General features: G+C 46.6%; 13 non-coding genes across 13 annotated transcripts; all 13 read right to left on the bottom strand.

Annotated features, from left to right (window-relative positions):
- Window positions 1–888: 888 nt before the first annotated feature.
- Window positions 889–960, bottom strand: trnap-agg (transfer RNA proline (anticodon AGG)). The gene has a single exon. It is a non-coding gene; the product is annotated as a tRNA-Pro (tRNA).
- Window positions 961–10,783: 9,823 nt separating this feature from the next.
- trnap-cgg (transfer RNA proline (anticodon CGG)) lies at window positions 10,784–10,855 on the bottom strand. The gene has a single exon. It is a non-coding gene; the product is annotated as a tRNA-Pro (tRNA).
- Window positions 10,856–13,354: 2,499 nt separating this feature from the next.
- trnap-agg (transfer RNA proline (anticodon AGG)) lies at window positions 13,355–13,426 on the bottom strand. The gene has a single exon. It is a non-coding gene; the product is annotated as a tRNA-Pro (tRNA).
- Window positions 13,427–13,924: 498 nt separating this feature from the next.
- trnaq-uug (transfer RNA glutamine (anticodon UUG)) lies at window positions 13,925–13,996 on the bottom strand. Its single transcript has one exon. It is a non-coding gene; the product is annotated as a tRNA-Gln (tRNA).
- A 449-nt stretch (window positions 13,997–14,445) lies between these two features.
- trnap-cgg (transfer RNA proline (anticodon CGG)) lies at window positions 14,446–14,517 on the bottom strand. The gene has a single exon. It is a non-coding gene; the product is annotated as a tRNA-Pro (tRNA).
- Window positions 14,518–15,374: 857 nt separating this feature from the next.
- On the bottom strand, window positions 15,375–15,446 carry trnaq-cug (transfer RNA glutamine (anticodon CUG)). The gene has a single exon. It is a non-coding gene; the product is annotated as a tRNA-Gln (tRNA).
- A 449-nt stretch (window positions 15,447–15,895) lies between these two features.
- trnap-cgg (transfer RNA proline (anticodon CGG)) lies at window positions 15,896–15,967 on the bottom strand. Its single transcript has one exon. It is a non-coding gene; the product is annotated as a tRNA-Pro (tRNA).
- Window positions 15,968–17,330: 1,363 nt separating this feature from the next.
- trnaq-cug (transfer RNA glutamine (anticodon CUG)) lies at window positions 17,331–17,402 on the bottom strand. Its single transcript has one exon. It is a non-coding gene; the product is annotated as a tRNA-Gln (tRNA).
- A 449-nt stretch (window positions 17,403–17,851) lies between these two features.
- Window positions 17,852–17,923, bottom strand: trnap-cgg (transfer RNA proline (anticodon CGG)). Its single transcript has one exon. It is a non-coding gene; the product is annotated as a tRNA-Pro (tRNA).
- A 1,364-nt stretch (window positions 17,924–19,287) lies between these two features.
- Window positions 19,288–19,359, bottom strand: trnaq-cug (transfer RNA glutamine (anticodon CUG)). Its single transcript has one exon. It is a non-coding gene; the product is annotated as a tRNA-Gln (tRNA).
- A 449-nt stretch (window positions 19,360–19,808) lies between these two features.
- trnap-cgg (transfer RNA proline (anticodon CGG)) lies at window positions 19,809–19,880 on the bottom strand. Its single transcript has one exon. It is a non-coding gene; the product is annotated as a tRNA-Pro (tRNA).
- Window positions 19,881–20,303: 423 nt separating this feature from the next.
- trnap-agg (transfer RNA proline (anticodon AGG)) lies at window positions 20,304–20,375 on the bottom strand. Its single transcript has one exon. It is a non-coding gene; the product is annotated as a tRNA-Pro (tRNA).
- A 491-nt stretch (window positions 20,376–20,866) lies between these two features.
- trnaq-cug (transfer RNA glutamine (anticodon CUG)) lies at window positions 20,867–20,938 on the bottom strand. The gene has a single exon. It is a non-coding gene; the product is annotated as a tRNA-Gln (tRNA).
- Between the last annotated feature and the right edge of the window lie 4,062 nt (window positions 20,939–25,000).

Below are 25,000 nucleotides of genomic sequence, written 5' to 3' on the forward strand. Positions count from 1 at the left end.
AAAGCAACTAACCAGCAAGCATCAGAATGGTGTCGGAAAGCATTCACGGCTCCACTCTGAGTAAACCCAGGATCGAACCTGGGACCTTTAAATGTTTAGTGTAATGCTCTCTGAACCTTGTAAACCAATATTGAGAAAAACATCAAAGCAAAGGACACGAGCCTCCAGTCAACCGCAAACGGCTACCCTGCATGGCAGCCGATCTGAACCATCTTAGACACACCCCCACCTTTCAGTGAAAGTGCGGGAACCCAAAGAGCGAAGTGTTGTACAAAGTTTAAATTGCAGATGAGGAACTACGAACAGGGAGAAATCAGCACGAAATCATGCAGGAGTACTATTGACCGAAAGAAGGCAGAATTGACTGATACTTCTCAGCAATATGCTCAATGTGGGCTCGTCCAGGATTAGAACCCAAGACCTCTCACACCTGAAGCAAGAATCATACCCCTAGACCAACGAGCCACCATGTACCCAGACACTACTCAAAACAAGGAGCTGCAAAGCGGGCTCATCTGGGATTTGAACTTGGGCCCACTTGCTCCCATACAGCAATAAAAGAAAAAAAAAACACACCCCAACACCAACAAGCCCTCAGATGCTCCTGCATCTAGCAAACGCAAGATGAAGGCTCACAGGTCCGTAAAGCGATCCAAGAATCTATTTTTTGCCATATCTCCACTGCTTGGGCTGCATTCCTAAACCAATTTTTGGAAAAATGTAAAGTCAAAGTTTAAACTGCAGTTTAAGAACTAAGAAGAGCAGAGAGAAGTGGGCATGAAAACATGCAGACGCAGCTTTAGTCTTAATTGACAGTGGCGTGTGATTGACCCGGGATGGCAGAATGGACTGAAACTGCTCAAGAAAAGATGCTGCAAAGACAGAAGAGGGCTCGTCCGGGATTTGAACCCAGGACCTCTCACACCCTAAGCGAGAATCATACCCCTAGACCAACGAGCCACAATTTGCTGCTCAGTGGAGGCCACTTTGCCATGTATTTCACTCTGTACGATGCTACGGTCGCTCCAATATCCTGCCTCTTAGCTGACAAGGGCAGAAATAGAGCTCTGACCAGACTCACTGACCAGATTTCTGAGCAACTCAATTTTTACCTACCAGCTCTAGCTTGGCCTACCTTTGTAGAATAATGTTGATTAAAATATCAACGACAAAACACAAGAGCTGAATTTAACAGCAGAAGTCTACATTGTGGCACTGCCACGCAAATCTTGCTGATGAGAAGCTGTCTGAGGTCTGTACTGCTTCTCCACAGAGGGTCAGGTGACATCGGTCTTCTCAATTTAGTTCCAGCTCAGTTTTATGTGAGTTCTAGATTGTTTGGAGGCCATGGTTAAAGGAGGCCACTGTAGCAATACATTTTAAGACACACTGCCACAGAGAAAGTTGTGACATACCCCAAAGCACCTCCTTGCCAACCACAGCCAGACAGACTCTTGAAGGTACCACCAAGTTGCTGCTCAGTGGAGGCCACTTTGCCACGTATTTCACTCTGTTCGATGCTACGGTCGCTCCAACATCCTGCCTCTTAGCTGACAAGGGCAGAAATAGAGCTCTGACCAGATGCACTGACCAGAATTCTGAGAAACTCAATTTTTACCTACCAGCTCTAGCTTAACCTACCTTTGTAGAATAATGTTGATTAAAATATCAACGACAAAACACAAGAGCTGAATTTAACAGCTGAAGTCTACATTGTGGCACTGCCACGCAAATCTTGCTGATGAGAAGCTGTCTGAGGTCTGTACTGCTTCTCCACAGAGGGTCAGGTGACATCGGTATTCTCAATTAAGTTCTAGCTCAGTTTTATGTGAGTTCTAGATTGTTTGGAGGCCATGGTTAAAGGAGGCCACTGTAGCAATACATTTTAAGACACACTGTCAAAGAGGTAGTACACATAATGGGTTCGTGGAAAAAAACCCATTCATTTAAATTGCCATATACCGCATAATGGTTCGAAGGGATTGTACTGTCAATTTGGATCCATTTTCTCCTTTAGAAAACTGGCCAACGGGACGAGTCGGCTTACCCCCCTTTTCCGTAGGGAATCCGCAGTAAACCAAGTATTGACACCTCTAGGGGGTGATGTTGACCACTGGGAGAGCCCCCCCACCCCCACCCCCGTGACCACGGACCCTATAAAGGTCCTTTTGCCATCGTTCTGCTGGCCATTGGGGGTATTCGCTCCCAGGACCCTATTATTTGGCGTTTCTCCCATTAAACGAATGGCCGGGGCTGTTCTAGGGTGGGCTTCGCATCCCAGCGAGCTGCGTTTTGTCCACCCGCCATATGGGTCCACTGTGCGGACCCCCGTGAACACGAACCCATTATTTGTCCATTTAACCATTATCATCGCGGATCGGACCCTCGAGCTGCGAGGACCCCCGGTCCCACGGAACCACTATTTGTCCAATTTTCCACTATTTTTACGGAACGCTCCCAAAAGGGTCCCAGAGGTGGGGGGTGGGCGTCCCGGCCCGCGGGCGCTCACCGGCGCCCCCTCTGGCCATTTCGGGGTCGCCGACGCAAGTCGCTCTGATCAGCCCGCGGTCTCGGTGAGGTCACTGGGGTGGGCCCATGGACCCCGCTGTGAAATTTGGGACCCCTGGGTCGTTTCTAAAAATCGGTACGTTCCAAATCGGTACACGTTTTGATTGAAGGTGGGACATCCACAGTTCGGAGATGATAGGACGTAGGGCCCCCATATTCCAGATTCTTGCATCTCAGGGGCCCCTCTCCCATGTCCCCAAAGCACGAAGCTGTAGGACCTTGAAAAAAAATACCCGTCCGGCACCCTGAAATCTCTCAAAAGGCTCTGATCATGTAAGAGTCAGAGAGGGCCAAGGGAGAGATTTTGTGCAGTAGGCTCCGAATTTTTCTTTCGACAGCTCAATCGGGGCGGCCCCTGGACCCACCAATCCGAATTTCGGGCCCCTGGGTCTTTTCTAAAAAAGTCCCACCTGCCACATTCTTGAATGGGTTCGGCCTAGCGGATTCGTGGACACAACTCGCAAGGGCCCCAGGGCCCCGCGCTTTCGGAAGCTCACTCGGGGCGGCCCCTTGACCCACCGATCCGAATTTCGGGCCCCTGGGTCTTTTCTAAAAAAGTCTCTCCTGCCATATACTTGAATGTTTTCGGCCTAGCGGGTTCGTGGACAGGACTCGCAAGCGTCCGATCGGGCCGAATTTTGGATATGTGTCTCATGGGGACCCCCTCGACTGGGCATAAAAGTCTGGTGGCCCTACGACCTTCTTTAGGGGTCAAACGGTCACAGAAGGTACCCCACGTCCACCAAACAGGTACACGTTTTGATTGGAGGTGGGACTTCCAAAGTTCAGAGAGGGTAGGTCGTAGGGCCCCCAGATTTGAGATTCTGGCATCTCAGGGGCCCCTCAACCAGGGCCCCGAAACACATAGTCGTAGGACCCAAGGAGAAAAGTGCATCACGCTAGGTCCTCACGCTTTTGACAGCACGTTTTAGGGGCCCTCAGGAGCCACCGATCCAAATTTCGGGCCCCTAGGACGTTTTCAAAAACATCCCACCTGCCAATTACTTAAATGTGTTCGGCCTAGCGGTTTCGTGGACACGGCTCGCCGGGGTCGGATCGGGCCGAATTTGGTATGATTGCCTCATGGGGACCCCCTTGACCGGGCAGAGAAGTTTGGTGGCCCAATGACCTTTCTTAGGGGTCAAAAGGTCAAAAACCAGAGGGATTGTCCACCAAACCGGTACGTGTTTACATTGGAGGTGGGACATCCGCCCTTCGGAGACTATGGGTCGTAGGGCCCCCAGATTCGAGATTCGAGCATCTCAGGGGCCCCTCTCCCATGTCCCCAAAGCACGAAGCTGTAGGACCTTGAAAAAAAATGCCCGCCCGGCACCCTCAAATCTCTCAAAATGCTCTGATCATGTAGGAGTCAGAGAGGGCTGAGGGAGAGATTTTGTGCAGGAGGCTCCGAATTTTTCCCTCGCCTTAGGGTCCCGCGCTTTCGTCAGCTCACTCGCGGCGGCCCCTGGACCCACTGATCCGAATTTCGGGCCTCTGGGATTTTTCTAAAAAAGTCCCACCTGCCATATATTTGAATGGGGTTCAAATAAATTGCGGGTGGACATGCACCACATGTGGTGAAATTAACCAAAATCGAATTTTTTTCTATGCATAATTCTACAGTATTATGGGACAAAACTTACAAAAATGGGTTCTTGCAGTGTACAGCAGATGAGACTTCAACCACGAAATCGCTAAAATTTATCTGTCCACGGAACCATTAGGAAGGGCATGCTGAATAAATGGCAAACAGGAGGTTTTTTTAAAAAAAAATGTACATTTACAATTTATTCAGCGGGACCTTCATAGCGCTCCCGTGGACATACATTTTTATGCATATTTTACATTATTATTGGATAAAACTTACATGAATGGATTCCTCTGGGTGTCCTGAGTACAGTAAAGGTCTTTTCATTAACAATAACACACATTTGAAATAAATAAAGTTAAATACAGTTGTTATTTAATGAAAAGTGAGATTCGCACCACATGTGGTGCACATGTGTGCCAAAATTCAACGCTCATTTTTATGCAAATTCTACAGTATTATGGGATAAAACTTACAAAAATGGATTCCTGGAAGCTTGCAGAGTACAGCTGATGAGACTTCAACCACGAAACCGCTAAAATTTATCTGTCCACGGAACAATTAGGAAGGGCGTGTTGAATAAATGGCAAATGGGAGGTTTTTTCAAAAAAAAATTCCATTTACAATTTATTCAGCGGGACCTCCGTAGTGCTCCCGTGGACATAATTTTTTATGCAAATTCTACAGTATATTGTGATAAAACTTACATGAATGGACTCTGCTGAGCTGTCTGAGTACACTGCAGGCATTTTGATCAACAATATTGCCTATATTTAATTAAATCAAATTTAATACAATTGCTTTTTGTTAAACCTAAGTTGGACACATATCCCACTTGCCATTTATTCATATTGGATGGACACCAAATTTGGGGCACCGTATCTCCGCCTCCCGGGGGTTCAGGGACTTGGGGCTGGTGGCGTCGGATAGAGGTCCCCCTGGTCTGAATTTGTCCCGATTTTGGTGCAGTTTAGCCCCGTTTTGGCGGAGTTACAGCTTGGCAAAGTGTGTGACAATTTGGTGAACACCAAAATCCAACATTTTTTCTATGCACATTTCTACAGTATTATGGGACAAAACTTACAAAAATGGATTCCTCGGAGCTTGCAGAGTACATCTGATGAGACTTCAACCACGAAATCGCTAAAATTCATCTGTCCACGGAACCACTATGAAGGGTGCGCTGAATAAATGGCAACTGGGAGGTGTTTTTTTTAAATAATGTCCTTTTACAATTTATTCGGCGGGACCTCCGTAGTGCTCCCATGGACATTAATTTTTATGCATATTTTACAGTATTATGTGATAAAACTGGCATGAATGGACTCTGCTGAGCGTGCTGAGTACAGTAGAGGTGTTTTCATTAACAGTAAGAGAATTGCTATTTAATAAACAGCAAGTGAACACATATCCCATTTTCCATATATTCATATAGGAATGCTATTTAATAAACTGCAAGTGGACACATATCCCATCAAATAAATTGCTGGTGGACATGCACCACGTATGGGGAAATTAACCAAAATCCAACTTTTTTTCTATGCATATTCTACAGTATTAGAATAGTTGTTTCGTGGACATGACTTGCAAGGTCCCTACGGCCGTGCACCATTGGCAGCTCACTCGAGGCGGCCCCTTGACCCACCAAACTGAATTTTGGGTCCGTTGGACTTTTCTAAAAAAATCCCACCTGCCATTTACTTGAATGGGTTCGGACTAGCGGGTTCGTGGACACGGTTCGCAACGGTCCGATCGGGCCGAAATTTGGATATGTGTCTCGGGGGGATCCCCTCAAACGGGCATAGAAGTCTGGTGGCCCTACGATCTCATTAAGGGGTCAAAGGGTTACAGAAGGGAGCCCACGTCCACGAAACAGGTACGCGTTTTGATTGAAGGTGGGATGTCCACATATCGGAGACGGTAGGTTGTAGGGCCCCCAGATTTGAGATTCTGGCATCTCAGGGGCCCCTCGCCCAGGGCCCAAAAGTACGTAGCCCTAGGAACCAAGGAAAAAAGTGCATCGCGCTAAGTCCTCGCGCTTTTGACAGCACGCTCTAGGGCCCCTCAAGAGCCACCGTTCCAAATTTCGGGCCCCTGGGACGTTTCTAAAAAAATCCCATATGCCATTTATTCCCTTGCGTTCGGCCTAGCTGATTCGTGGACACGACTCCCAAGGGTCCGATCGGGCTGAATTTTGGATATGTGTCTCGTGGGGATCCCCTCGACCAGGCACAGAAGTCTGGTGGCCCTACGATCTTCTTTAGGGGTCAAACGGTCACAGAAGGGACCCCACGTCCACAAAAGTGTTACGCGTTTTGATGGGAGGTGGAACGCCCACAGTTCGGAGACAATAGGTCGTAGGGCCCCCAGATTTGAGATTCTGGCATCTCAGGGGCCCCTCACCCAGGGCCCCGAAGCACGTAGTCATAGCACTAAAGGAAAAAAAGTGCATCAAACTAGGGCCCCGCGCTTTTGACTGCACGATCCAGGGACCCCAAAGAGCCACCGTTCCGAATTTCGGGCCCCTGGGACTTTTCTAAAAAATTCCCACCTGCCATTTATTTGAATGTGTTAAGCATAGCGGGTTCGTGGACACTGATTGCAAGGGCTCTTGGGCCCCGGGCCTTCGTAAGCTCACTGGGGGAGGCCCCCGTTCCAAGTTTTGGGCCCCTGGGATGTCTCAGAAAAAAATGTCCAACCGAGGCCCATTTCTAACGCTAATGGTCAAATGGACAAATATTGGGTCCGTGGGACCAGGGGGTGGGGTCCGCAAATGTTCCGCATGTGATCCGTGGTCATTCTGTGAATATAATGGACAAATGGACAAATAGTGGGTTCGTGGGACCCAGGGTGGGGGTCCGCAAGTGGTCCGCAGATGATCCGCAGTCATTGTGTGAAAATAATGGTCAAATGGACAAATAGTGGGTTCGTGGGACCCAGGGTGGGGATCCGCAAGTGGTCCGCAGATGATCCGCAGTCATTGTGTGAATATAATGGTCAAATGGACAAATACTGGGTTCGTGGGACCCAGGGTGGGGGTCCGCAAGGGGTCCGCAGATGATCCGCAGTCAACGTGTGAATATAATGGTCAAATGGACAAATAATGGGTAAGTGGGACCCGGGTTGGGGGTCCGACGGGGGTCCGCATCGGTTCCGTGGTCATTCTGTAACTTTAAAGGTCAAATGGACAAATATAGGTTTCGTGGGCAAAAAAATCGTCCACCCCCCATTCGGGTAAATGCCACTGTTTTAAACCTGAGGTGTACTGCTCCGTGCGCCACCCTGTGGAGAAGTGCTGAATGGCATTTAGGGGCCACAAATTTGGGTGGGCTTCCGCGGGGCCCTTCGGGGGTCCAGATCCTCCTGGCCGGTCAGGGGTCTCTCGTGGGCTGGCGCGGTCCGGCAGACATCGACGCCGCGTCCGGCAAAAATTTTTTGGGGTCAGCGCGCAGGTCCCCTTAACCCACGTACACGAGCCCTCAAACTTATACCTGAATGGACGCTCCAAAAAAAAATGGACTTTATGGAAAAAGTTGTGACATACCCCAAAGCTCCTCCTTGCCAAGCTCAGCCAGACAGACTCTTGAAGGTTCCACCGAGATTTGAACTCGGATCACTGGATTCAGAGTCCAGAGTTCTAACCGTTACACCATGGAACCAACAGTGTCTGCACATCTGTTTGAAGTGTAGAAAACATTCAAGGAGGCTCTGCGAAAAGCAACTAACCAGCAAGCATCAGAATGGTGTCCGAAAAGCATTCACGGCTCCACTCTGAGTAAACCCAGGATCGAACCTGGGACCTTTAAATGTTCAGTGTAACGCTCTCTGAACCTTGTAAACCAATATTGAGAAAAACATCAAAGCAAAGGACACGAGCCTCCAGTAAACCGCAAACGGCTACCCTGAATGGCACCCGATCTGAACCATCTTAGACACACCCCCACCTTTCAGTGAAAGTGCGGGAACCCAAAGAGCGAAGTGTTGTACAAAGTTTAAATTGGAGATGAGGATTTACGAACAGGGAGAAATCGTCACGAAAACATGCAGGAGTATTATTGGCTGAAAGAAGGCAGAAATGACTGATACTTCTCAGCAATATGCTCAATGTGGGCTCGTCCGGGATTTGAACCCGGGACCTCTCACACCTCTCACACTTGCTCCCATACAGCATTAGAAGAATGAGAACAAGAGCTGAAGTCTACATTGTGGCTCTGCCGCGCAAATCTTGCTGATGAGAAGCTGTCTGAGGTCTGTACTGCTTCTCCACAGATGGTCAGGTGACAACGGTCTTCTCAATTTAGCTCCAGCTCAGTTTTATGTGAGTTCTAGATTGTTTGGAGGCCATGGTTAAAGGAGGCCACTGTAGCAATACATTTTAAGACACACTGCCACAGAGAAAGTTGTGACATACCCCAAAGCTCCTCCTTGCCAAGCACAGCCAGACAGACTCTTGAAGGTTCCACCAAGATTTGAACTCGGATTACTGGATTCAGAGTCCAGAGTGCTAACCGTTACACCATGGAACCAACAGTGTCTGCACATCTGTTTGAAGTGTAGAAAACATTCAAGGAGGCTCTGCGAAAAGCAATTAACCAGCAAGCATCAGAATGGTGTCCCAGACACTACTCAAAAAATGGAGCTGCAAAGCGGGTTCATCTGGGATTTGAACTTGGGTCCACTTGCTCCCATACAGCAATAAAAGAAAAAAAAAACACACCCCAACACCAACAAGCCCTCAGATGCTACTGCAACTAGCAAACGCAAGATGAAGGCTCACAGGGCTGTGAAGCGATCCAAGAATCTATTTTTTTGCCATATCTCCACTGCTTAGGCTGCATTCCTAAACCAATTTTTGGAAAAATGTAAAGTCAAAGTTTAAACTGCAGATTAAGAACTAAGAAGAGCAGAGAGAAGTGGGCATGAAAACATGCAGACGCAGCTTTAGTCTTAATTGACAGTGGCGTATGTTTGACCCGCGATGGCAGAATGGACTGAAACTGCTCAAGAAAAGATGCTGCAAAGACAGAAGAGGGCTCATCCGGGATTTGAACCCGGGACCCCTCGCACCCTAAGCAGGAATCATACCCCTAGACCAACAATCCACAAGTTGCTGCTCAGTGGAGGCCCCTTTGCCACGTCTTTCACTCTGTTCGATGCTACTGTCGCTCCAACATCCTGCCTCTTAGCTGACAAGGGCAGAAATAGAGCTCTGACCAGATGCACTCACCAGATTTCTGAGAAACTCAATTTTTACCTACCAGCTCTAGCTTGGCCTACCTTTGTAGAATAATGTTGATTAAAATATCAACGACAAAACACACAAGCTGAATTTAACAGCAGAAGTCTACATTGTGGCACTGCCACGCAAATCTTGCTGATGAGAAGCTGTCTGAGGTCTGTACTGCTTCTCCACAGAGGGTCAGGTGACATCGGTCTTCTCAATTTAGTTCCAGCTCAGTTTTATGTGAGTTCTAGATTGTTTGGATGCCATGGTTAAAGGAGGCCACTGTAGCAATACATTTTAAGACACACTGCCACAGAGAAAGTTGTGACATACCCCAAAGCACCTCCTTGCCAAGCACAGCCAGAAAGACTCTTGAAGGTACCACCAAGTTGCTGCTCAGTGGAGGCCACTTTGCCACGTATTTCACTCTGTTCGATGCTACGGTCGCTCCAACATCCTGCCTCTTAGCTGACAAGGGCAGAAATAGAGCTCTGACCAGATGCACTGACCAGATTTCTGAGAAACTCAATTTTTACCTACCAGCTCTAGCTTGGCCTACTTTTGTAGAATAATGTTGATTTAAATATCAACGACAAAACACAAGAGCTGAATTTAACAGCAGAAGTCTACATTGTGGCACTGCCACGCAAATCTTGCTGATGAGAAGCTGTCTGAGGTCTGTACTGCTTCTCCACAGAGGGTCAGGTGACATCTGTCTTCTCAATTTAGTTCCAGCTCAGTTTTATGTGAGTTCTAGATTGTTTGGAGGCCATGGTTAAAGGAGACCAGTGTAGCAATACATCTTAAGACACACTGCCACAGAGAAAGTTGTGACATACCCCAAAGCTCCTCCTTGCCAAGCACAGGCAGACAGACTCTTGAAGGTTCCACCAAGATTTGAACTCAGATCACTGGATTCAGAGTCCAGAGTGCTAACCGTTACACCATGGAACCAACAGTGTCTGCACATCTGTTTGAAGTGTAGAAAACATTCAAGGAGGCTCTGCGAAAAGCAACTAACCAGCAAGCATCAGAATGGTGTCCGAAAAGCATTCACGGCTCCACTCTGAGTAAACCCAGGATCAACCCTGGGACCTTTAAATGTTCAGTGTAACGCTCTCTGAACCTTGTAAACCAATATAGAGAAAAACATCAAAGCAAAGGACACGAGCCTCCAGTCAACCGCAAACGGCTACCCTGCATGGCAGCCGATCTGAACCATCTTAGACACACCCCCACCTTTCAGTGAAAGTGCGGGAACCCAATGAGCGAAGTGTATTACAAAGTTTAAATTGCAGATGAGGAACTACGAACAGGGAGAAATCAGCACGAAAACATGCAGGAGTAGTATTGACCGAAAGAAGACAGAATTGACTGATACTTCTCAGCAATATGCTCAATGTGGGCTCGTCCGGGATTTGAACCCGGGACCTCTCACACCCGAAGCGAGAATCATACCCCTAGACCAACGAGCCACCATGTACCCAGACACTACTCAAAACAAGGAGCTGCAAATCGGGCTCATCTGGGATTTGAACTTGGGCCCACTTGCTCCCATACAGCAATAAAAGAAAAAAAAAACACACCCCAACACCAACAAGCCCTCAGATGCTCCTGCATCTAGCAAACGCAAGATGAAGGCTCACAGGGCTGTGAAGCGATCCAAGAATCTATTTTTTTGCCATATCTCCACCGCTTGGGCTGCATTCCTAAACCAATTTTTGGAAAAATGTCAAGTCAAAATTTAAAATGCAGATTAAGAACTAAGAAGAGCAGAGAGAAGTGGGCATGAAAACATGCAGACGCAGCTTTAGTCTTAAATGACAGTGGCGTATGTTTGACCCGGGATGGCAGAATGGACTGAAACTGCTCAAGAAAAGATGCTGCAAAGACAGAAGAGGGCTCGTCTGGGATTTGAACCCGGGACCTCTCGCACCCTTAGCCAGAATCATACCCCTAGACCAACGAGCCACAAGTTGCTGCTCAGTGGAGGCCACTTTGCCACGTATTTCACTCTGTTCGATGCTACGGTCGCTCCAATATCCTGCCTCTTAGCTGACAAGGGCAGAAATAGAGCTCATGCACTGACCAGATTTCTGAGAAACTCAATTTTTACCTACCAGCTCTAGCTTGGCCTACCTTTGTAGAATAATGTTGATTAAAATATCAACTACAAAACACAAGAGCTGAATTTAACAGCAGAAGTCTACATTGTGGCACTGCCACGCAAATCTTGCTGATGAGAAGCTGTCTGAGGTCTGTACTGGTTCACCACAGAGGGTCAGGTGACATCGGTCTTCTCAATTTAGTTCCAGCTCAGTTTTATGTGAGTTCTAGATTGTTTGGAGGCAATGATTAAAGGAGGCCACTGTAGCAATACATTTTAAGACACGTTGCCACAGAGAAAGTTGTGACATACCCCAAAGCTCCTCCTTGCCAAGCACAGCCAGACAGACTCTTGAACATTCCACCAAGATTTGAACTCGGATCACTGGATTCAGAGTCCAGAGTGCTAACCGTTACACCATGGAACCAACAGTGTCTGCACATCTGTTTGAAGTGTAGAAAACATTCAAGGAGGCTCTGCGAAAAGCAACTAACCAGCAAGCATCAGAATGGTGTCCGAAAAGCATTCACGGCTCCACTCTGAGTAAACCCAGGATCGAACCTGGGACCTTTAAATGTTCAGTGTAACGCTCTCTGAACCTTGTAAACTAATATTGAGAAAATCATCAAAGCAAAGGACCCGAGCCTCCAGTCAACCGCAAACGGCTACCCTGCATGGCAGCCGATCTGAACCATCTTAGACACACCCCCACCTTTCAGTGAAAGTGCGGAAACCCAAAGAGCGAAGTGTTGTACAAAGTTTAAATTGCAGATGAGGAACTACGAACAGGGAGAAATCGGCACGAAAACATGCAGGAGTATTATTGGCCGAAAGATGGCAGAATTGACTGATACTTCTCAGCAATATGCTCAATGTGGGGTCGTCCGGGATTTGAACCCGGGACCTCTCACACCCAAAGTGAGAATCACACCCCTAGACCAACGAGCCACCATGTAGCCAGACACTACTCAAAACAAGGAGCTGCAAAGCGGGCTCATCTGGGATTTGAACTTGGGCCCACTTGCTCCCATACAGCAATAAAAGAAAAAAAAACACACCCCAACAACAACAAGCCCTCAGATGCTCCTGCAACTAGCAATCGCAAGATGAAGGCTCACAGGGCCGTGAAGCGATCCAATAATCTATTTTTTGCCATATCTCCACCGCTTGGGCTGCATTCCTAAACCAATTTTTGGAAAAATGTCAAGTCAAAGTTTAAACTGCAGATTAAGAACTAAGAAGAGCAGAGAGAAGTGGGCATGAAAACTTGCAGACGCAGCTTTAGTTTTAATTGACAGTGGCTTATGTTTGACCCGGGATGGCAGAATGGACTGAAACTGCTCAAGAAAAGATGCTGCAAAGACAGAAGAGGGCTCGTCTGGGATTTGAACCCGGGACCTCTCGCACCCTTAGCCAGAATCATACCCGTAGGCCAACGAGCCACCATGTAGCCAGACACTACTCAAAACAAGGAGCTGCAAAGCGGGCTCATCTGGGATTTGAACTTGGGCCCACTTGCTCCCATACAGCAATAAAAGAAAAAAAAAAAACACACCCCAACACCAACAAGCCCTCAGATGCTCCTGCAACTAGCAAACGCAAGATGAAGGCTCACAGGGCCGTGAAGCGATTCAAGAATCTATTTTTTACCATATCTCCACCGCTTGGGCTGCATTCCTAAACCAATTTTTGGAAAAATGTCAAGTCAAAGTTTAAACTGCAGATTAAGAACTAAGAAGAGCAGAGAGAAGTGGGCATGAAAACATGCAGACGCAGCTTTAGTCTTAATTGACAGTGGCGTATGTTTGACCCGGGATGGCAGAATGGACTGAAACTGCTCAAGAAAAGATGCTGCAAAGACAGAAGGGGGCTCGTCTGGGATTTGAACCCGGGACCTCTCGCACCCTAAGCGAGAATCATACCCCTAGACCAACGAACCACAATTTGCTGCTCAGTGGAGGCCACTTTGCCACGTATTTCACTCTGTTCGATGCTACAGTCACTCCAACATCCTGCCTCTTAGCTGACAAGGGCAGAAATAGAGCTCTGACCAGATGCACTGACCAGATTTCTGAGAAACTAAATTTTTACCTACCAGCTCTAGCTTGGCCTACCTTTGTAGAATAATGTTGATTAAAATATCAACGACAAAACACAAGATCTGAATTTAACAGCAGAAGTCTACATTGTGGCACTGCCACAAAAATCTTGCTGATGAGAAGCTGTCTGAGGTCTGTACTGCTTCTCCACAGAGGGTCAGGTGACATCGGTCTTCTCAATTTAGTTCCAGCTCAGTTTTATGTGAGTTCTAGATTGTTTAGAGGCCATGGTTAAAGGAGGCCACTGTAGCAATACATTTTAAGACACACTGCCACAGAGAAAGTTGTGACATACCCCAAAGCTCCTCCTTGCCAAGCACAGCCAGACAGACTCTTGAAGGTTCCACCGAGATTTGAACTCAGATCACTGGATTCAAAGTCCAGAGTGCTAACCGTTACACCATGGAACCAACAGTGTCTGCACATCTGTTTGAAGTGTAGAAAATATTCAAGGAGGCTCTGCGGAAAGCAACTAACCAGCAAGCATCAGAATGGTGTCCGAAAAGCATTCACGGCTCCACTCTGAGTAAACCCAGGATCGAACCTGGGACCTTTAAATGTTCAGTGTAACGCTCTCTGAACCTTGTAAACCAATATAGAGAAAAACATCAAAGCAAAGGACACGAGCCTCCAGTCAACCGCAAACGGCTACCCTGCATGGCAGCCGATCTGAACAATTTTTGACACACCCCCACCTTTCAGTGAAAGCGCCGGAACCCAAAGAGCGAAGTGTTGTACAAAGTTTAAATTGAAGATGAGGAACTACGAACAGGGAGAAATCAGCACAAAAACATGCAGGAGTAGTATTGACCGAAAGAAGGCAGAATTGACTGATACTTCCCAGCAATATGCTCAATGTGGGCTCGTCCGGGATTTGAACCCGGGACCTCTCACACCCGAAGCGAGAATCATACCCCTAGACCAACGAGCCACCATGTACCCAGACACTACTCAAAACAAGGAGCTGCAAATCGGGCTCATCTGGGATTTGAACTTGGGCCCACTTGCTCCCATACAGCAATAAAAGAAAAAAAAAACACACCCCAACACCAACAAGCCCTCAGATGCTCCTGCATCTAGCAAACGCAAGATGAAGGCTCACAGGGCTGTGAAGCGATCCAAGAATCTATTTTTTACCATATCTCCACTGCTTTGGCTGCATTCCTAAACCAATTTTTGGAAAAATGTCAAGTCAAAGTTTGGTGCAAAGACAGAAGAGGGCTTGTCTGGTATTTGAACCCGGGACCTCTCGCACCCTAAGCGAGAATCATACCCCTGGACCAACGAGCCACAAGTTGCTGCTCAGTGGAGGCCCCTTTGCCACGTATTTCACTCTGTTCGATGCTACTGTCGCTCCAACATCCTGCCTCTTAGCTGACAAGGGCAGAAATAGAGCTCTGACCAGATGCACTCACCAGATTTCTGAGAAACTCAATTTTTACCTACCAGCTCTAGCTCGGCCTACTTTTGTAGAATAATGTTGATTTACATATCAACGACAAAACACAAGAGCTGAATTTAACAGCAGAAGTCTACATTGTGGCACTGCCACAAAAATCTTGCTGATGAGAAGCTGTCTGAGGTCTGTACTGCTTCTCCACAGAGGGTCAGGTGACATCGGTCTTCTCAATTTAGTTCCAGCTCAGTTTTATGTGAGTTCTAGATTGTTTAGAGGCCATGGTTAAAGGAGGCCACTGTAGCAATACATTTTAAGACACACTGCCACAGAGAAAGTTGTGACATACCCCAAAGCTCCTCCTTGCCAAGCACAGCCAGACAGACTCTTGAAGGTTCCACCGAGATTTGAACTCAGATCACTGGATTCAGAGTCCAGAGTGCTAACCGTTACACCATGGAACCAACAGTGTCTGCACATCTGTTTGAAGTGTAGAAAATATTCAAGGAGGCTCTGCGGAAAGCAACTAACCAGCAAGCATCAGAATGGTGTCCGAAAAGCATTCACGGCTCCACTCTGAGTAAACCCAGGATCGAACCTGGGACCTTTATATGTTCAGTGTAACGCTCTCTGAACCTTGTAAACCAATATAGAGAAAAACATCAAAGCAAAGGACACGAGCCTCCAGTCAACCGCAAACGGCTACCCTGCATGGCAGCCGATCTGAACAATTTTTGACACACCCCCACCTTTCAGTGAAAGCGCCGGAACCCAAAGAGCGAAGTGTTGTACAAAGTTTAAATTGAAGATGAGGAACTACGAACAGGGAGAAATCAGCACAAAAACATGCAGGAGTAGTATTGACCGAAAGAAGGCAGAATTGACTGATACTTCCCAGCAATATGCTCAATGTGGGCTCGTCCGGGATTTGAACCCGGGACCTCTCACACCCGAAGCGAGAATCATACCCCTAGACCAACGAGCCACCATGTACCCAGACACTACTCAAAACAAGGAGCTGCAAATCGGGCTCATCTGGGATTTGAACTTGGGCCCACTTGCTCCCATACAGCAATAAAAGAAAAAAAAAACACACCCCAACACCAACAAGCCCTCAGATGCTCCTGCATCTAGCAAACGCAAGATGAAGGCTCACAGGGCTGTGAAGCGATCCAAGAATCTATTTTTTACCATATCTCCACTGCTTTGGCTGCATTCCTAAACCAATTTTTGGAAAAATGTCAAGTCAAAGTTTGGTGCAAAGACAGAAGAGGGCTTGTCTGGTATTTGAACCCGGGACCTCTCGCACCCTAAGCGAGAATCATACCCCTAGACCAACGAGCCACAAGTTGCTGCTCAGTGGAGGCCCCTTTGCCACGTATTTCACTCTGTTCGATGCTACTGTCGCTCCAACATCCTGCCTCTTAGCTGACAAGGGCAGAAATAGAGCTCTGACCAGATGCACTCACCAGATTTCTGAGAAACTCAATTTTTACCTACCAGCTCTAGCTTGGCCTACCTTTGTAGAATAATGTTGATTAAAATATCAACGACAAAACACACGAGCTGAATTTAACAGCAGAAGTCTACATTGTGGCACTGCCACGCAAATCTTGCTGATGAGAAGCTGTCTGAGGTCTGTACTGCTTCTCCACAGAGGGTCAGGTGACATCGGTCTTCTCAATTTAGTTCCAGCTCAGTTTTATGTGAGTTCTAGATTGTTTGGAGGCCATGGTTAAAGGAGGCCACTGTAGCAATACATTTTAAGACACACTGCCACAGAGAAAGTTGTGACATACCCCAAAGCACCTCCTTGCCAAGCACAGCCAGACAGACTCTTGAAGGTACCACCAAGTTGCTGCTCAGTGTAGACCACTTTGCCACGTATTTCACTCTGTTCGATGCTACGGTCGCTCCAACATCCTGCCTCTTAGCTGACAAGGGCAGAAATAGAGCTCTGACCAGATGCACTGACCAGATTTCTGAGAAACTCAATTTTTACCTACCAGCTCTAGTTCGGCCTACTTTTGTAGAATAATGTTGATTTACATATCAACGACAAAACACAAGAGCTGAATTTAACAGCAGAAGTCTACATTGTGGCACTGCCACAAAAATCTTGCTGATGAGAAGCTGTCTGAGGTCTGTACTGCTTCTCCACAGAGGGTCAGGTGACATCGGTCTTCTCAATTTAGTTCCAGCTCAGTTTTATGTGAGTTCTAGATTGTTTAGAGGCCATGGTTAAAGGAGGCCACTGTAGCAATACATTTTAAGACACACTGCCACAGAGAAAGTTGTGACATACCCCAAAGCTCCTCCTTGCCAAGCACAGCCAGACAGACTCTTGAAGGTTCCACCGAGATTTGAACTCAGATCACTGGATTCAGAGTCCAGAGTGCTAACCATTACACCATGGAACCAACAGTGTCTGCACATCTGTTTGAAGTGTAGAAAATATTCAAGGAGGCTCTGCGGAAAGCAACTAACCAGCAAGCATCAGAATGGTGTCCGAAAAGCATTCACGGCTCCACTCTGAGTAAACCCAGGATCGAACCTGGGACCTTTAAATGTTCAGTGTAACGCTCTCTGAACCTTGTAAACCAATATAGAGAAAAACATCAAAGCAAAGGACACGAGCCTCCAGTCAACCGCAAACGGCTACCCTGCATGGCAGCCGATCTGAACAATTTTTGACACACCCCCACCTTTCAGTGAAAGCGCCGGAACCCAAAGAGCGAAGTGTTGTACAAAGTTTAAATTGAAGATGAGGAACTACGAACAGGGAGAAATCAGCACAAAAACATGCAGGAGTAGTATTGACCGAAAGAAGGCAGAATTGACTGATACTTCCCAGCAATATGCTCAATGTGGGCTCGTCCGGGATTTGAACCCGGGACCTCTCACACCCGAAGCGAGAATCATACCCCTAGACCAACGAGCCACCATGTACCCAGACACTACTCAAAACAAGGAGCTGCAAATCGGGCTCATCTGGGATTTGAACTTGGGCCCACTTGCTCCCATACAGCAATAAAAGAAAAAAAAAAACACACCCCAACACCAACAAGCCCTCAGATGCTCCTGCATCTAGCAAACGCAAGATGAAGGCTCACAGGGCTGTGAAGCGATCCAAGAATCTATTTTTTACCATATCTCCACTGCTTTGGCTGCATTCCTAAACCAATTTTTGGAAAAATGTCAAGTCAAAGTTTGGTGCAAAGACAGAAGAGGGCTTGTCTGGTATTTGAACCCGGGACCTCTCGCACCCTATGCGAGAATCATACCCCTAGACCAACGAGCCACAAGTTGCTGCTCAGTGGAGGCCCCTTTGCCACGTATTTCACTCTGTTCGATGCTACTGTCGCTCCAACATCCTGCCTCTTAGCTGACAAGGGCAGAAATAGAGCTCTGACCAGATGCACTCACCAGATTTCTGAGAAACTCAATTTTTACCTACCAGCTCTAGCTTGGCCTACCTTTGTAGAATAATGTTGATTAAAATATCAACGACAAAACACACGAGCTGAATTTAACAGCAGAAGTCTACATTGTGGCACTGCCACGCAAATCTTGCTGATGAGAAGCTGTCTGAGGTCTGTACTGCTTCTCCACAGAGGGTCAGGTGACATCGGTCTTCTCAATTTAGTTCCAGCTCAGTTTTATGTGAGTTCTAGATTGTTTGGAGGCCATGGTTAAAGGAGGCCACTGTAGCAATACATTTTAAGACACACTGCCACAGAGAAAGTTGTGACATACCCCAAAGCACCTCCTTGCCAAGCACAGCCAGACAGACTCTTGAAGGTACCACCAAGTTGCTGCTCAGTGTAGACCACTTTGCCACGTATTTCACTCTGTTCGATGCTACGGTCGCTCCAACATCCTGCCTCTTAGCTGACAAGGGCAGAAATAGAGCTCTGACCAGATGCACTGACCAGATTTCTGAGAAACTCAATTTTTACCTACCAGCTCTAGCTCGGCCTACTTTTGTAGAATAATGTTGATTTACATATCAACGACAAAACACAAGAGCTGAATTTAACAGCAGAAGTCTACATTGTGGCACTGCCACAAAAATCTTGCTGATGAGAAGCTGTCTGAGGTCTGTACTGCTTCTCCACAGAGGGTCAGGTGACATCGGTCTTCTCAATTTAGTTCCAGCTCAGTTTTATGTGAGTTCTAGATTGTTTAGAGGCCATGGTTAAAGGAGGCCACTGTAGCAATACATTTTAAGACACACTGCCACAGAGAAAGTTGTGACATACCCCAAAGCTCCTCCTTGCCAAGCACAGCCAGACAGACTCTTGAAGGTTCCACCGAGATTTGAACTCAGATCACTGGATTCAGAGTCCAGAGTGCTAACCGTTACACCATGGAACCAACAGTGTCTGCACATCTGTTTGAAGTGTAGAAAATATTCAAGGAGGCTCTGCGGAAAGCAACTAACCAGCAAGCATCAGAATGGTGTCCGAAAAGCATTCACGGCTCCACTCTGAGTAAACCCAGGATCGAACCTGGGACCTTTAAATGTTCAGTGTAACGCTCTCTGAACCTTGTAAACCAATATAGAGAAAAACATCAAAGCAAAGGACACGAGCCTCCAGTCAACCGCAAACGGCTACCCTGCATGGCAGCCGATCTGAACAATTTTAGACACACCCCCACCTTACAGTGAAAGCGCCGGAACCCAAAGAGCGAAGTGTTGTACAAAGTTTAAATTGCAGATGAGGAACTACGAACAGGGAGAAATCAGCACAAAAACATGCAGGAGTAGTATTGACCGAAAGAAGGCAGAATTGACTGATACTTCTCAGCAATATGCTCAATGTGGGCTCGTCCGGGATTTGAACCCGGGACCTCTCACACCCGAAGCGAGAATCATACCCCTAGAACAACGAGCCACCATGTACCCAGACACTACTCAAAACAAGGAGCTGCAAATCGGGCTCATCTGGGATTTGAACTTGGGCCCACTTGCTCCCATACAGCAATAAAAGAAAAAAAAACACACCCCAACACCAACAAGCCCTCAGATGCTCCTGCATCTAGCAAACGCAAGATGAAGGCTCACGGGGCTGTGAAGCGATCCAAGAATCTATTTTTTTGCCATATCTCCACTGCTTGGGCTGCATTCCTAAACCAATTTTTGGAAAAATGTCAAGTCAAAGTTTAAACTGCAGATTAAGAACTAAGAAGAGCAGAGAGAAGTGGGCGTGAAAACATGCAGACGCAGCTTTAGTCTTAATTGACAGTGGCGTATGATTGACCCGGGATGGCAGAATGGACTGAAACTGCTCAAGAAAAGATGCTGCAAAGACAGAAGAGGGCTCGTCCAGGATTTGAACCCGGGACCTCTCGCACCCTAAGCGAGAATCTTACCCCTAGACCAACGAGCCACAAGTTGCTGCTCAGTGGAGGCCACTTTGCCATGTAATTCACTCTGTTCGATGCTACGGTCGCTCCAACATCCTGCCTCTTAGCTGACAAGGGCAGAAATAGAGCTCATGCACTGACCAGATTTCTGAGAAACTCAATTTTTACCTACCAGCTCTAGCTTAACCTACCTTTGTAGAATAATGTTGATTAAAATATCAACGACAAAACACAAGAGCTGAATTTAACAGCTGAAGTCTACATTGTGGCACTGCCACGCAAATCTTGCTGATGAGAAGCTGTCTGAGGTCTGTACTGCTACTCCACAGAGGGTCAGGTGACATCGGTCTTCTCAATTTAGTTCCAGCTCAGTTTTATGTGAGTTCTAGATTGTTTGGAGGCCATGGTTAAAGGAGGCCACTGTAGCTGTACATTTTAAGACACACTGCCACAGAGAAAGTTGTGACATACCCCAAAGCTCCTCCTTGCCAAGCACAGCCAGACAGACTCTTGAAGCTTCCACCAAGATTTGAACTTGGATCACTGGATTCAGAGTCCAGAGTGCTAACCATTACACCATGGAACCAACAGTGTCTGCACATCTGTTTGAAGTGTAGAAAACATTCAAGGAAGCTCTGCGAAAAGCAACTAACCAGCAAGCATCAGAATGGTGTCCGAAAAGCATTCACGGCTCCACTCTGAGTAAACCCAGGATCGAACCTGGGACCTTTAAATGTTCAGTGTAACGCTCTCTGAACCTTGTAAACCAATATTGAGAAAAACATCAAAGCAAAGGACCCGAGCCTCCAGTCAACCGCAAACGGCTACCCTGCATGGCAGCCGATCTGAACCATCTTAGACACACCCCCACCTTTCAGTGAAAGCGCGGGAACCTGTAACGGCCAAAACTGTATGTTTTGCATGCATCAAGTTATATTGCGGTGTGCCCTTTAAGAGACTGATTGCTTGACTTTAAGGCGCTGTTTGGTGATGACGTAGAAGGACTACGTGACTGTGTAACGAGAACCACGACAGATAATAAGCTCTGCCGCTTGTTATTCTTCTGTCTTTGTTTATTTGTAACGCCAAGGAAGAGTTGATATCTCATGTATGAGAAGAGCGGGTTGCAGTGTACCAACCATTAAATGTGTGAGACACCAACTCCTCGATTCATATCTCTTCATTTTAGTGGACTTATACTGAGTTATCCGAGTCAAAGCGTTACAATTGGCGCCCGAACAACTGAAACTGGATCCGACATCTAAGTGGAACCTACTGCGATGAAATCCTAAAACCAGTATGGGAGTTGGCGAGACGTGAGGGTGTTCAATCGGCATTGTGGAAACTGCTGAGATTAGCTTGCTAATACTGGGTGCCATGGGTGCAAGAAACACCCGTATTTCTGCGTGAGTGGATGACGCAGTTTTTTGATGCGACGAGGACAGCGCATTAATCTGCAACATTTGAAAGTTGTGCTTTTGGCTTTATTGGACATTTCGACATCGTTTACAAGCTGGTGGGGACGTTTTTTTACAAAATAGTTCAGTATGGAAAAAAAGGTTTATTTTTCTTTTTGAGTGATCTAATTGAAGTTTTCCCTGCCTGATTTCCAAGTTACAGACTGATCCAAGCTAACGTTACAAACTTTTATTTTATATATATATATATATATAACCTTCCTGGGATATTTCAACACAGATTTTTGTGTGTGTGTGCTTTGACTTTGACTGCACAAGCGAACAGCAAAGGTTTTCTTTCAAAGACTTTTTGTGGGTTATTTTTGTGGTGCATTGGAATTGTGTTTTGAACATTTTGAGGAAAAAATACACCTGTTGGAACAGTTTTCTTGATCGTGGACTTAATTTACTTATGCTGGACTAAGTAATAGTTTTTTTATGTATTTTTACATGGTCAAGTAATTTTACAAACATTTAATTCAATTTGAAACAACATTTTCTCTTGCTTTGGGCCTATTGTGGTACAAAAATATTGAGCTCTAGTAAAATAGACGATAACTAGCTCAGAGGGATTGTTGATGTCAGATTATTTAATTTTTTTTTATTTTATTGATGGTGGGTGCATTTTGATAACAGGTTGTATTTTCTGGGTTGTATTTAGAATTTTTACAATCGCTTAATTGCTGTTTATGTAAATGCACATTTTGCTGTGATGGCTTCTCACCCAGACCTTGACACTGACTTGACTTACACATTACCAGATTCTGTCCCCAGACAAAGACCACAGTTACCAAAGCGTGTGAGCCTGGAGACTCAAGTGGACCTCCTACAAGCTGAAGTATCTGTGTTGCAACAGTGCCTTAACGATTCTCTTCAGTTACAGCAGAGGATATTAAGACGTTTTGGTCCTTCTGATGTCAACAACCCTGCGGCATCACATGTGCAGCTCCCTCCTATGGCCAGCTCTACACCACACATCCACATTCCTCCGAGCCAAATGCCATTACAAGGTACATCCACCAATAACTTTTCTCATACAAACGTGACTTTCTCACCACAACCCAATTCTTCTGATTTGAGTGCTACTAGCAGAATCCTCGCATCTGTACTGTACCAGTCAAGGCTTGAACCACCTATGTTTGCGGGAGATGGACATGTTAACCCGGAAGATTGGCTACAATCTGTAAATGTGTACAGAACCTCCCTTGATTTAGCCGATGCTCAGATTCTTCTCGAGCTGCCACGGTTTTTAGCTAAAGAGCCAAAGAAATGGTTTTCCGTCCTTGACTCACATGTTGTAACATGGGCCCAGTTCTGTGATTTCTTCAGGAAAGTCTTTCTTCCTTCCGACAGCCAGGAACAAATAATGAGAGGAATCTTGGACCGTATGCAAAGCCCTGAAGAGCCCCTGCCTACTTTTGTGGCTCACATGCTAAGTGAATTCAGAAAATTGAAAACTCCTCCACCAGAGCAAGAGCAAATCAGCCTTATTTGTAAACATGCTCTTGAAAAGTATAGATTTGCTCTCTATGGAACTTCTGTTTCCTTCCTCTCACGAGCTCCATGTGGTCCTGGGACCAGGTAAATGTTCTTTGCCTGCAATGCAGAATAAAGCTAAATTTGCCAAAGAAACCTACTGTTGCAAGTGCTCACGCCCTGGTTTCACTTCTCGTACATGTCCAGACTGCAACTCACTTTCTGGAATGGGCCCACGACCAAGTGAGTCCCCTAATGCTCCTTTGGAACCTGCTCTTGATGCAAGTGTTACGAACGACCCTGGAAGTAACAATGCAGGGGAAGGAAATTCATTTGTAAGACACAAGGGAAACTCCAAAGGGGGGAGGATGATTCGAAGAGGCATTCCTCCCTCCAGAAGATAATTTCGCCTCAACCGTCTAATGCTGCTGTTCCAGAACATCCTGTCCTTTGCCATGTGGAAGATCCAACATCATCTTCCTTTTGGAACACTCCATTTAGAGTCAAGATTAACCTGCATGGCCAGGTGTTAGATGCTACACTAGACACTGGTGCATCGCTTTCAGCGGTACAAGCAGACATTGTTCAAAATCATGCCAAACTGAAGGTTAACATTAAACCATGGTCTGCTCCCCCAATCCAACTAGCAGATGGTGGGGCATGTCAACCCTTAGGTCTGACATGGTTGGCTTTTGGATTCATGGGACAGCGTTTTTATCACCGGTTTGCCATGGTCCCACGCTTACCCTCAACATTGGTTTTAGGGATGGATTTCATGTTGCGTGCCTCCATCACCATTCACATCCCATCCAGAACTGTTGTCATAGGCAACGATCCTTTAGTAATAGAGGAGATGGAAGGTGGGGAAGTAATGGAGTCGGAAAGCAGTTTGTTATTTATGGAAGTCCCACCTTCCACTCTTCAAGGAAAGGTTGAGGAAGCATGTCTGAGTAATGCTGAGAAGGAACAACTGTCAGGGGTACTTGAAAGTTTTTCAGATCTCTTTGATGGTCGTCTGGGTCGCACATCACTAACAGAGCACTCCATTGACACGGGGAATGCCAAGCCAGTCCACCTTCCCCCTTATCGAACCTCCCCAGCAAAAAAGCGGTTGATTGAGGATCAAATAGGAAAAATGTTGAACGACGGCATCATTGAACCGGCAACAGGACCTTGGGCAGCCCCCGTTGTGATTGTTCAGAAGCCTTGTGGTGAACCACGATTTTGTGTGGACTATCGTGGGTTAAACCAGCTTACGGTGAAGGACTCTTATCCATTACCAAGAGTCGATGAGTCCCTAGACTTCCTTTCTAGAGGAAAATTTTAAGCACAATCGACCTTGCTCGGGGGTACTGGCAGGTCTCCATGGCAGAAGACTCAAGATCTAAGACTGCTTTTGTGTCACATTGTGGGCTATTTCAGTTCCGTGTGCTTCCTTTTGGTCTTTGCAATGCACCAGCGACCTTTCAAAGACTGATGAACAGTGTCTTGGCTGGTCTTATTTATAGGTGCTGTGCAGTCTACTTGGATGACATCGTGGTGGCTTCACCCACTTTCAAGCAACATCTCGATGACCTCAGGGAAGTCCTTTCACTGCTTAAGTCTGCTGGGTTGACCATTAAGCTGGTCAAATGCCAGTTTTGTCGCAGAGAGCTCACTTTCTTGGGGTACCGTGTCTGTCCAAGTGGCGTCCTGCCGGACCAGAACAAAGTGAA

Source organism: Carassius carassius, chromosome 1, assembly GCF_963082965.1.
Source record: "Carassius carassius chromosome 1, fCarCar2.1, whole genome shotgun sequence".
Lineage (NCBI taxonomy): Eukaryota > Metazoa > Chordata > Actinopteri > Cypriniformes > Cyprinidae > Carassius > Carassius carassius.